Genomic DNA, 14,299 nt, shown 5'->3' with positions numbered 1-14,299 from the left:
GGGATCAAAGAAGAAATATTAAGAGAAATTGTTTAATATTTTGAATTAAATGAAAATGAAAGCACAATTTATCAAAACTTGTGAAATGCAGTGAAAGCAGTGTTTAGGGGGAACTTTACAGCATTGAATGCATACATTTAAAAAAGATAAAAGAGCTGAAGTCAACAATACAAATGTACACTGAGAAACCTGGGAAAAGATAAGCAAATTAAATCTAAAGTAAGCAGAAGAAAAGAAATAATAAGAATTAGAGCAGAGTACTCCCTTCAGCAACACATATATTTTAAAAAGTGGGAAAGATACAGAGATTAGCATGGTCCTTGTGAAAGAATGACACACAAATTTCTAAAGTGTTCCATAGTTTTTCACTATATTGTACACCTGAAACTAATATAATACTGCGTGTTAACTGTATTGGAATTAAAATGAAAATGTAATTTAAAAAATTGTCACAGATTACATAAAAAAAGAATTACAGCAGAAATCAAAACAGGAAAAAATGGGATACCAATAGGAAAAAATCAACAAAATCAAACCTGGATCTTTGAAGAGATCAATGAAATCAATAAGCTTCTAGCCAGACTAACAAAGAAAAACAAGACACAAGTTGTTAATATAAGAAATGAAAGAGGGGACATCACTACAGATCCTATGGACATTAAAAGGATAATAGAGTAATACTATGAAAACTCTATTCCAACAAATTTGAAAAATTAAATGAAATGGACCAATTCTTTGAAAGACACAATCTTCTAAAACCCACACAAGAAGAAACACAAAATCAGAATAGATTTGTCTATCTAGTAAAGAAATTGAATCCATAATTAATAACCTCCCAAAACAGAAAACACTGAGTCCAGATAGGTTCACTGGGTGACTATATCAAATATTTAAGGAAGAAATTATAATTCTTTACAATGTCTTTCAGAGAATAGAAGCAGAGAGAATACCTCCTCACTCATTTTATGAGCCTGCACACTAAAACCAAAGACATTAAAGAAAACAAGACTATAAACCAATATCTCTCATGAACACAGATGCAAATATCTTCAACAAAATATTATCTCCTATATGTCAATAATTAACAAGTGGAATTTGAGATTATAAAATACAATAACATTTTCATAGCACCCAAAAACATGCAACATGTAGGTATAAACCTAACAAAATGTGTACAAAATCTGTGTGAGGAAAACTACCAAACTGATGAACAAAATCAAAGAACTAAAGAAATGGAGAGATATTCCATGTTCATGAATACAAAGATTCAATATTGTCAAGATTTCTTTTCTTCCCAACTTGATCTATAGATATGATGCAATTCCAATTGAAATCTCAGCAATTATTTTGTGAATACTGACAAACTGATTCTAAAGATTATATACAGAGGCAAAAGATCCAGAATAGCCCACACAATATTGAGGAACAAGAACAAAGTTGGAGAATTGAAACTACTGATCTTTAATACTTATTATAAATACACGGTAATCAAGACAGCGTGGTATTGGTGAAAGAATAAACAATGGACCAGAACAGAGAGCCCAGCCAGATGAGTCTACACACAGACCTTATACCCTTCACAAAAATTAACTCAAAATGGATCACAACCTACATGTAAAATGCAAAACTATAAAACTCCTAGAAGATAACATAGAAAAAAAACCTAGATGACCCAGTATGACAATGACTATTTACACTCAACACCAAAGTCACAGTCCATAAAAGAAATAATTGATAAGCTGGACTTCATTATAATTAAAAACTTCTTTGTGAAAAGCAATGTCAAGAATATGAAAAGACAAGCCATGGACTGGAAGAAAATATTTACAAAATATACATCTGACTACAGATTGCTACCCAAAATATACAATGAAGTCTTAAAACTTAATACGAAAACAAACGATACAATTTTAAAAATGGGCCAAAGACCTTAGTAGGCACCTAACCAAAGAAGATATACGGATGGCAAATAACTATATAAAAGGATGCTCAACATCATAAATCACCAAGTAAATGCAAGCAGTGAGATACACTACACAATATTAGTACTTATGGCCAAAATTCAGAACACTGACATACCAAATGCTGGCAAGGATGTGAGAAAACAAAAAGTCTCATTCATTGCTGATGGAAATGCAAAATGGTACAGCCACTTTGGAACACAGTTTGAAGGTTTCTTACAAACTAAACATATTCTTACTTTATGACCCAGTAATCATGCTCCTTAGTATTTACCCAAAGGAGTTGAAAACTTATATCCACACAAAACCTGCACACAGATTTATAGCAGCTTTATTCATAATTGTCAAAACTTGGAAGCAACCAATATGCCAGTCAGTAGGTGAATGGATAAATAAACTGTTACATCCAGATAATGGAATATTAGTCAGTACTAAAAAGAAATGAATTATCAAGCTCTGAAAAGACAGAAGAAACTTAAACGCATATTAGCAAAAGAAGCCAATCTGTAAAGGTTATGTGCTATATGATTCCAAACATGTGACATTCTAGAAAAGCCAAAATTATGGACACAGTAAAAAGATCGGTGGTCACTAGGGATTGGAGGTGGTTGAGTTTGGGATGCACAGGCAGAGCACAGAGGATTTTTAAGATGGTGAAATTACTCTATATGTCATAATGATGGATATATGTCATTATGCATTTGTCTGAACCTATAGAATATATGATATCAAGATTGAACCCTGATATAAACCATGGACTTCAGATGATTATGATGGGTCTATATAGGTTCATCAATTGTAAGAAATATACTATTCCAGTGGGGATGTTGATAATGAGGGAGGCTCTGCATAATGAGGGTAGAGGCTATCTGTGAATTCTCTGTACCTTCCTCTTAATTTTGCTGTGAACCTAAAACTGTTCTTAAAATTTTTTTTAATGTTTTTTTTTAAATTTATTTTTGAGACAGAGAGACACAGAGCGTGAGCAGGAGAGGGGCAGAGAGAGAGGGAGACACAGAATCGGAAGCAGGCTCCAGGCTCTGAGCTGTCAGCACGGAGCCTGACGCGGGGCTCGAACTCACGGACTGTGAGATCATGACCTGAGCTGAAGTCGGACGCTCAACCGACTGAGCCACCCAGGCGCCCCTAAATTTTTTTTTTTTTTTTTTTTTTTTAATTTTTTTTTCAATGTTTATTTTTATTTTTGGGACAGAGAGAGACAGAGCATGAACAGGGGAGGGGCAGAGAGAGAGGGAGACACAGAATCGGAAACAGGCTCCAGGCTCTGAGCCATCAGCCCAGAGCCCGACGCGGGGCTCGAACTCACGGACCGCAAGATCGTGACCTGGCTGAAGTCGGACGCTTAACCGACTGCGCCACCCAGGCGCCCCGAAATTTTTTTTTTTTTAAAGAACAAAAACTGTATCGGATAATATAAAATCCTAAGTGTATCCCAACTTCTGGTGTGATAAGTATAATGAAAAAATGTAGACAATTGTTGAAGCAGTTATTAGCATTAGTTGACCATTTTTGGTGTCACATTTAAGCAGCTTTCATTAAAGTGACTCATCTAACCAGCTGGTTAGATACCATAAGTGATGGTACTATATTCCTTTTGCTTGGAGGTGACAGAAATCAAATGTGATCTATATTAAGCAAACAGGAGAATTTTTAATATGGATATAAGATTTTCTCATCCAACCCAAGGATGGGAACTTGGTATCAAGTAAAAGAAGGAATTTGGACAACATCTGGTCTAGCACCTTTCACACGAAGGAAAATTTAGTAAATAGTAAGTATGATCAAGCAACTGGTTTGTTCAAAAAAGAGAGATGGTTCAGATGGACCATTCTGTTCTTGGATCACATCAAAGAATTTTTTTCTGGTCAATATAACAATAATTATATAAAACTGACACTTTTTCATGTGATATCACATCTAATTCTTATAACAACACTGAAAGGTAGGTGCTATTCCATGTTACAGATGTGGAGAATACAACTTAAGTTAAATGATTTGTATGTAGCTAAGAAGCTGGGAGCGCCTGGGTGGCGCAGTCGGTTAAGCGTCCGACTTCAGCCAGGTCACGATCTCGCGGTCCGTGAGTTCGAGCCCCGCGTCAGGCTCTGGGCTGATGGCTCCGAGCCTGGAGCCTGTTTCCGATTCTGTGTCTCCCTCTCTCTCTGCCCCTCCCCCGTTCATGCTCTGTCTCTCTCTGTCCCAAAAATAAATAAAAACATTGAAAAAAAATTTAAAAAAAAAAACTGGAAAATAACAGTGTTAAGGTTTAAATTCTTTCTGCATCAAAAATCAATGTTGATTTTATTTCATATTGTCATGAAAAAATAAGTAAATTTCACTTTGGAAATTTTGAAAAAATTAGTGATTGCCTGTATCTGCTGTCAGTTACATGCATCTTACACCTTGCCCAAATTTGGGGGATTTAGGATTGTTAAATTAAAGAAATATACACTTTGGGAACCTGGCTGGCTCAGTTGGTAGAGCATGCAACCTTTGATCTTGGAGTCATGAGTTCAAGCCTCACATTTGAGGTAGAGATTACTTAAAAACAAACAAACAAATAAACTTTAAAAATATATATATGTACACTTTGAGGACACTGTGGATACAGGTAACTTAGAGTTAGCCAGTCTTGATATATAAATCCTCTTTTCTCAAAGATTTTAAAATCTCTTCAAATATAGTCTGAAAGGAGCATTTAGAATAAACTTTGCAAATACCTAACAGACTGGGATTTGGTTTTGTGAAAAAAGAGGGAGATATTAGAAAACACCATTTTTAGTCAAGCTAGCATAGCATAGTCAGCATTCTGTCCTTGAGAGTAATGTCGAGAGATATAGGTATACTACACCCTGTAATGTTACCTGCAAAAAGCTAAAGACGTTTTCTGAAACATCTCTTTACCTCTTAATGGATCTGACTTTTATATATTAAGAAATTTTATTTTAAATGTTTTGAACCAATAGGGGCGCCTGGGTGGCTCAGTGGGTTAAGCTTCAGACGTTGGCTCAGGTCAGGATCTCACAGTTCCTGGGTTCGAGCCCCCAGTGGGGCTCTGTGAGGACAGTTCAAAGCCTGAATCCTGCTTCGGATTCTGTGTCTCATCTTTCTCTGCCCCTTCCCCACTTGTGCTCCGTCACTCTCTGTCTCTCAAAGGTGAATAAATGTCAAAAAAAATTTTTTTTAATGTATGAACCAATAATATTACTTCCTTTGTCTTCTCCTGGAAATAACAAATACAATTTGGGGGTACAGTGAGAATTCACCGGTCCTAAATTTCTCCTCTTTCAAGCTTTAAGAAGTGCTCACAGGACACAACATTACTTATGTAGTATTCATGCCAAAAACTTTAATCTAACCATGAGGAAACAATCAGGGAAATTCAAATTGAGAAACATTCTGCAAAATAATTTGCCTGGACTCTTAAAAAAACAATCAATGATGAGAAAGATGAAAAGCGTTGGCTGACTCTTCCATATTAAGGGAGAGTAGAGAGTTATGCCAAATAAATGCAATAAGAGCCATCTGATTGGGTTCTGAATCAAAAAAAGAATACAAGGAAAGAAGGAAGGTCGGAAGGGAAGAATGGCAAACTATAGAGGACTTTGTTGGGACAATTGGAGAAATTTGGATCAGATTATATAATAGATAATAGCATTAAAGTTAAATTTCCTAACTGTGATAATATAGGGTGATGCTGTAGGAGACACACTTTCTCTTGAGAGATATATTCTGAAGCATTCGGGGGTTAATTAAGAACAATAATAAGAACAACTTGCTGGGTTCTGGAACTCTAGATCTTGATGAATAAGTTTGTGTTCATCGTACCCATTTTCATCCTAAAAGTTTTCAGTTTTCAGTGTATTAATATTTTTAGTCCATTTTCTGGCAGACAACTTTCCATATCTTTATGTCATTTTAATTGCCTTTCTCTAGATGGGTTGGCTTTGTGGCCTTATGATTCCCTTCAGGTATGGTGAATAGAACAAAAAATATTCCTAATGCTGATGTACAGTACTATGGGGTAATGCTTTATATTTCCAGTGCTCTTCCCTGTGACACTTTGCACTCATTTTTGGTACAAAAGCTTTTCAGGACAATGTTTTACAGAGAATAATGTAAAATTACTATAGATCCTTTGTCTAGCAGTTCATCTGGGAATCCTACCATTTGATATCATTGGTTTGGCCTTTTTCTTCCCAGAAAAGCTTAGGGTCAACTAAAAATTAGTCAATTTTAATGTGCGTTTGAATGCCCCATCATGTTCTAAAACATGAAACTCAACTGGCTCCAGCACTGACTCTGGGGCATCAGCCATCAGCTTCTGTTCTTCAGAAACTTAGTAAAAGTTTCCCTTGCCACTGTTCAAATTCTCTTTACTAAGTATCGCTTGCCTATAGGTCAAAAAGATATTGATATTATGTATAAATGTGCTTTATGTATTCTGTACATATCTACTTATACATCTAAGTGTGGTTTTCGTAAAAGAGGAATAACAAGAGTGTGAATTCAGGTAAGGGTATAGGCTGAAATGTAGTAAAAACAACATGGGCTTTAGAACAAGACTATTATCCCTTTAATCTCTCTTCTCACCTATACTGGCTTCTGACCTTGGTGGGACCATGGAAACTGTCTGGGTGTCTATGGCCTTCCAGGCTGGTTTTAAAGAGAATGCCTTATGCTTAAAGTAGGTCTTCTATCAATATTAGGCCTCTCTCTCTTTTTTTTTTTTTTCCACTTGAGAAAGTGTGAAAGTATTAATAGCTTACATTTACTAGGTACTTATTATGTACTTAAGCTGTGCATGAAAAGGGGTTTGCACATACTGATAGCACAAGAGTCAGAAGTTGACTGGTTAAAAGTAGGGGCTCCAGAACTAGCCTTCCTGGGTTCAATTCCTGACTTTACTAACAATTAGCTTCATGATTCAGGATAAGTTACTTCACCACTCTATACCTCAGTTCTCTTATCTTTAAAGTGGGGAGATGATAACAATATTTTCCTTACTGGGGTCTTGTGAGGATTGAATGAGATAATATTTGTTAAACACTTAGAGCAGTGTCTGATATATAATGAGTACTTAACATATAGTAGCTTTTATTATAAAGTGTTATTATCTCATTCAATCCTCTTAGCAGCCTGGTGGGTTAGATAAAATTACTATTCATACTATTTGTGAGAAACTGATCATAAGCAAGGTTAAATAATTTGAACCAGGACACTCAGTAAAAAAAACAGAATTAGGACTTGATTCTTGTCGGTTATTAACTACTAAAATTTCTCCTTAAGTCTCTCCAATCCAATTTCTTATGGGGATTGTTTAAACAGTCTGATATAGGAACTTGTCAAAAAGCTTGTTGGAAATTTAAATATAGATTTTTCTCTCTAAATCTCCTTAGTCATACTTATTTATTCTCTCAAACAACTCTAGTGAAACAAACAAACATCATTTCTCATGCAGAAGTCATGTTGACTCATTCCATGCTAAATTATTCTCTTTTAGCTATTCAGCTATACTACCCTTACACCAATACTTCAGAAAAATTGCAAGGCTGACTGAAATTTGAAAAGGAGGTGTGAGTTTGGACAAATCATTTAACCTCCTTGAAAAGATATTTGGACTAGATAAGCTGTAGGGTTTTTTCCAGCTCTAAAATTCTATGATCCATGATTATGGATGTAATGACTGAGACCCTCTTTTCCACTTGCTATAGGGGCCCTGCTGAGGCACTATTCCATTTATTTGATACTCTACTTACACGGATATTTGTTTTTCTTCTGATTCTTTAGGGTATAAAATAAAAGATAGAGACAAAAGACATGTAAGGAAAATGTACTAAAAAAGACATGTTAAAGTTAAGTAGCAAAGGGAATTTCAGAGGGAAAAAGGGATTTGATATTCACTTTAAATTAGGCTTCCTTTTTTGTTGTTGTTGTTATTATTTTGATATTCTGTGACCTTCTTTTATTGACCATATCATTCCTTCATTTTATATTCAAATAATACTGTAACAGAATTTCCGAGAAGGCAGAGCTAATATCCAAATTTGTGGAACATTCTGGTGTTTCTTTTAAATACAATGCATACTTTGTTTCCTTCCCTCTAATGGCAAAACTGTCAGTGTTTCCATGTGCCCATTTTAGTCCTGTCAAATTAGGCAAACTAAAATTAGGTCATTATTAGGAACCATCCTACTACACCTTCAGAAATGACCACAGTTCATCTAATAAGCACATTCTAAGAAAAAAAAACACTGTATTTATTAAATATCTGTTGTCTATTATGAACTGTTGCATATATTGGGGATACAGAAATCCAAAATTCAGAGACTTTCCTAAAAAAACTTAGTGACTAAAAACAATATAAAACAATAACATGCCTCAAAGCTGTGCTACAAGAGACACACAGAAAACTGTTCTGGAAGCACAGAGGATGAATACCTGGTTTGTTTGCTAGGAGGAGATGCATACAGAGTTTCTCAAAGAAGCAATGGATAATTGAGTGACGTCTTGAAAACTACATGAGAATTGGTCTGGTTTTGAGATGAAGGTTCCAGAAAGAGAGACCAGCATGTGCAAAAATGAAAGAAAGGCATGTTTGGAAAACCAATTCCATATAGGAGGCATTTAAACTGCTTATGGCCCAGTGGGTAAAGTTGAGTGTGGAGAGGTTGAGACAGGCAGATTATGAGGGGTTTCACATATCCTACTACAGATCGTCCAGGGGTTCATAATGTATCATTGATAGGTTTTAAGCAGTTGAATGGGATGATCTGATTTGTTAACTGTGCATTTCCCATCATAAGAGAACTGCTTAGAAAGGGTCCTGATGACTTTTTCCAGCTAATCAATTTCCAGGACTTAATACAGTGTCTAAAATATGGTACGTATTTTACCATATGTAAAAAAAATTTCATATGATGGATCAATCCATCAATGAAAGAACTCAGCTACTTAGTATTTGCTTCTGGACTACATATCAAATTATTTACAGGAGTAATGATGAGATTTTCTTTAAAACATTTAGGCAAGAAAGGGGGTGGTAGGGGAGGATAGATGAAATAAGATTGTTCAAACGTAAATAATCATGAATACTGGGCATCTAGTACCCAGGGAATCATATTTCTATTTCCTTTACTTTATGTTTGATATTTTTCCATGATAAAGAAGTTTTTAAAAATTGCTCCTGAGTTAATAAGGCAACTTGATTTCTAGATTCCAAATGTTAATGTTTGAAGCATAAATATCTCAGTTAAAAAGAACTAAGCTTTTAAAGAATGATAATACATTTGTAACTTAAAAAAAAAACTAAAAGAAAAACCTTGAATACTATAAAAATTTTTGGAGTTTTAATGTAATTCTTGACACTAGATTTTTAAGTTTTCAAACTAATTGTGGCTAGAAAACTTCTTGACTCAAACCTCTTTATAGTTTATAGAATTGCAACTAATGTTAGAAATTCTTAATTTTTTAAATATGGAAATCATACCCTTATTCAAAAACGTGTTGTGAAAGAAATGCTTTCACATTAATCTATATCACATGCAATTGATTTCACAAAATTTTATGTTGTTAATTTTGCAGTTACTAAAAATAACTTGCTGGAATTTATTCCTGCTAGTATTTGTAAAATATATCCACTTAGTACTAAAAGCAATTATATTAAGACACACAAAAACATTGGGGCACCTGGCTGGCTCAGTCAGTTGGGTGTCCAACTTCGACTCAGGTCATGATCTCGTGGTCCATGAGTTCGAGCCCCATGTCGGGCTCTGTGCTGACAGCTCAGAGCCTGGAGCCTGCTTCCGATTCTGCATGTGTGTCTCTCTCTCTGACCCTCTCCTGCTCATGCTCTATCTCTCTCTGTCTCTCAAAGATAAACATTAAACACACACACACACACACACACACACACAAAAACATAGTCTACATGTATAAATGTATCATAGTTTCTATTTCAGGAATGTGAATTCATCATCGTTAAATTTGAATGGTATGTATAGCCACTGATTCTATCTCTTGCAGTCCGTTCAATAAATTGAGATATTGCTGCTGATAAAGTCAGATTTTAATAATTGACAATTTCTGGGGACTGGCCAGACTACCACCAAAACCTTTTCTTTCCAGATGCAGCCATTTTGGGGGAGGGAGGAGGGTCTCAGCTACTTCAGATTAGCTGTCATATCTGCAATCAGTGTCTGGTGAGCTGCGTATCTCCATGTGTTGTATGAAAGTACACAATGAGGGTCCAACTGCAAGCTAGTGTTTAAATGCTGGTTCTTCAGTTAATGCACGGAGAGAAAGTAAGCATGTTACAAAGAGGATTGCATAGAAGTAGGAATGGCATATGGAGACAAGGGCAGACATTAAAGGTTGACTTTTGGTCCTTGTATCACTTCAAACAGTGTTGCCCAAGAAAAAGAAACACGGCTTCACAGAAGTGGTACATGTCACAACTTGTGATGAAGTTCTTATTTTTCTTTTTAACACTTACAAAATAAGTTTCTATCAACATATTCTCTTAATAATAAACAGGAAAAAACTAAGAAGCCACATGAGAAACTGGCTAATTGAAAGGGAAAATGACCTTTATAATTATTCAATAGAAGAATGCTATGTTAATAGGTGTTAGGGGGAAATATCTTACTATCGTGCCATGGAAATTTGCCCTTGTGTGTTCATCAAGGATGCCTTTAAAATTTTTTTTTGGCATGATGGGATCCGGCTCTGGAAATGAAGTAAGTTTCCCATACTAAATATCTCAAAGAGGTTAAGTTAAGCACAGCACAACGGGTTTTGAGTCAATGTAAGTTTTCTTCAGCCAGTATTAGATTGAAAACTTTACAAACGAGAGTCTGAAAGCTGCATTAATTACTCCAAAGATTCTCTCTAAAAAATTAGTAATTCCTCTAACTCAGCAAAATTTAATATCTAAAGAGGCCACATTTATCTTGACTTCGGCAAAAATGTTGAAATAAAAATTTAGTAGCACAAAAATACATAAATATACTTCACAAACAGAAAATGCTTCCTGCTTAGCACCTCCTTTCTTAAGGAAAAGTAGAGAACGGAAGCCCTTTTTCTTCCTTTTCACACAAGTTGTGTAAATTATTTCCCTAGTCTTTTGTGTAAATAACCAGGAGAGCTGAAAATAAGAGATCTTGAAGATTTTAATGTGTGGCACTCTCAACTATAAGAAGCATAGATCCTCTTTATATTTTTAGAGCTCTTAGGATATATCCACATTAATTACATATCTTAATTCCTATGCTTGGTTTATCATTGGAAACTAAAGTTTCAGTGATGGAAGAGAACGAAAATTTCATGGAGACCCTGAAAAAACTGAAAATATGGGGATATCGGGGAAACACGGAAATCTTATATGTACCGAAAAACCCAAAACACTGAATGACAAAAATAAGTGTAAGGTGTAATGTATGCGAACTGGAGAGGTAAGGAGGGTGAGACATTTAATGAGGCAATATATTTCTTCTTTTCCATATGATACCACTTACTCAATATTCTTAACAAAGATGTTCCCTAATGATGTTCAGTAACATCACTTCTGATAACTATTGAGAGAAAATAACACATACGTGCTTACGAGGAGATTCCATTTAAAGGCTATATTAGTTTTTCTATAAATCATTGTTATTTGATAAGTTTTGATGATCATTAAAAAAATCTACTGTACCCATTTCATCTACATCTATATTTTTATGTGCTTAAATTTAAGTACGAAAACTATGAATACAATGGAATTTGTAGGTATAATATCAAAATCAAATTGTAAGCTTTCTTAAATTTTGCACACACACAACTCAGGTGAAAGATCTACTTGTTATCAACATTATTTTAAATTTTATAACTGTATAATAGAATGCATTCTTTGAGCTAGTTAGCTAATCACCATTTCAAAAAATATAAGTATACCTATCAAAGGGACTAAAGTAACAGAAACATAAGAAGATCTTTCCAAGTATATATACATAAGAAGAAAAATAAAGGCAATTTACAAGGAAGGTGGTATAACTTGACAGACCTTTCTGTAGGAATTCAGAAAATGGAAACACTTTTTTTTTTTTACAAAGTCAGTTTAAATCTAAATTGGCTTCATTCTCAATTTTGAGTTGTATCTTACTTTTATAATATATTACTCTCATATTTGAGTATCAGGTCAGACTTTTGGGCATTCTGTCAGTAAGGTCTTACTCTTTAAACAACCATTCTCCATCTTCACCAACAGTATCTACTTTGTGTCCTTGATTCTGAGTGTTCTTTATCATGTAGAGATTACTCACTGTCATATAAATCCCCCCCCCCCCCCACTTTCTTCCCATATAAATACTTTTTCTTCTTTGGGGTTTTCAAAGTTTATGAATTCAGGCATATGGAAAGGCAAGTAACTACTTACCTCTTGTCCTCAAATCCCATCTTTAAATCACATTCATAATAGTATGTTTTATCTAAGACACCACCACTAGCAACTTTCAAAGCCTCTGCATCTCTTCCCCAGAGTCTACCTTCCCGTTTCCACTGTTCTGTGTTCAGTCCGGCCCACTCTTGATCCATCAGACATCTGCATATGATAGAACATGCCTACAGACTTCTCCTTTAAGTTTCCTCCCATCTGGAACAGCTTTTTCTACTTCATCCACTGTGCTGCTCCAAATCTTGTGGGAATATGTTCTAAAATTGCTTTTCTTCTTTAATCTTTGTAATTGTACTGTTAACTCATGCATGTTGTTAAAAAAATAAATAAGTCCATGAAGATGTGTATTTTTTGCGTAAACCAAGACTTACATATAAAATATGTAAGCTACTAGGATTATTTAATTTGGAGGAAAATTATTTGAATGGAAATCTTTTGAATGGTGAATTACTAATAACATTCAAATAAGTAAGGAATTATACAATTGTTGGTAAACAACTAATTTTTGTTACATATTAAAAGGAACTGTGCTCTAACATAAGTAAAAAGGTTTTTCAGTGAGATACAGGGAGGCGATATAAATTGTTAAATAATGGATTGGTTTATTAAAGCTGGTTATCTTTTTCTTTCTGGAGTAGCCAAAGAGTATATCTGCTCATATGTTTCAAATTTGATATACATCCAAGCTTTGTGAAGGAAGAATGTCTGTGTAGAGAGAAAGTCAAACAGACATGGACAGAAACATACAGTATCAGGGAGCAAGCCAGGAGGAGGAGTGGGGTGTGTTAAATAAGACTCTATTGATAGTTGTGTGTTGTTGTTAGGGCAGATGAGTATTAAAAAAGAAGGTATTTTCTGAAGAAGAATGCTTTCTACTTTTCCATTTCTACACTTTATAGGATGAAGCTTTTGCTATAAAATAAAAGCACAACATCAAAATAAACACAAGACTTAATATATAATTTCAAAAGTTGTGTTTGCAGAATCTTTTTGGAGTTATGTATTATTTCATCATCCTACTGGAGACAAACCAAATTTCATAAAGGTAGTGGGATCTTTTCATTTATAAATATCATCCCATCTTGTTCTAGGAAGGACTTAAATGGCAACATTTGATTATTTCATTAGAATAATAGCTTATCATGATCAAGACAAACTTTTTAAGTGTTTATCTTGTTTCATGTGATGCCAAATGAATTTTACAGAAACTGACATTTCAAGAAAAGTTCATAATTCTTCGAAACAGAGTGTATTAGATAAATACATTTGTTGTTAGCTTTTCAAACTTTTACTATTTTTGTTAGCCTTCTAATATAAAAGGCATGGAAATCCTTTTAAGTTGGCATTTTATTTTTGAAGTCCATGAAAAAGTTAAAATAATCAACAAAAAGGGATATAGATGGAATCTGAGCTATCCTCACATGCAAAAGAGTTAATACTGGAAGAAGAAGTGCAAGGTCCATGGCCTTGGGAACTAAAGTATAGGACTTCAAGGTCAGACTTTCTTTCTATCTGCTATGTACAGACTTTCTGCATACATATGCACAATAAGTGACTTAATGTAAACCTTATAGTTAATTGATGATACCAGAATCCAGAAATGTGTTTCATGTTTAAAGAAATTAAAAAATTATAAGGGAGTATTTGTTACATTTGAAGAACTTAGAAAAATCCAATTTAACATCTACTGTTAAAAACAAATAGTTTATTTGGTTGTAAAAAAGTTTTAATTTTTAGCTGGTAACCTGTATTTTCTTGTAACAGACTGATGGTAATAAATTAATTCAAAGACAAGCTTACAAATGTCTTCAAATTAGGTATTTGAAAAAGAAACCATAAACATTGTCCAAGGTTAGTCAAAATGACAAGAGCATCATTTCCAGAA

General features: G+C 34.4%; 1 pseudogene; it reads left to right on the top strand.

The window, feature by feature from the left end:
• Positions 1-265: 265 nt before the first annotated feature.
• On the top strand, positions 266-365 carry LOC111560673 (annotated as a pseudogene).
• Positions 366-14,299: the final 13,934 nt, after the last annotated feature.

The sequence above is a fragment of the Felis catus genome, chromosome B2 (assembly GCF_018350175.1).
Source record: "Felis catus isolate Fca126 chromosome B2, F.catus_Fca126_mat1.0, whole genome shotgun sequence".
Lineage (NCBI taxonomy): Eukaryota > Metazoa > Chordata > Mammalia > Carnivora > Felidae > Felis > Felis catus.
Note: the sequence above shows the minus strand (reverse complement) of the source record. Positions and strands in the feature narration are given on the sequence as shown.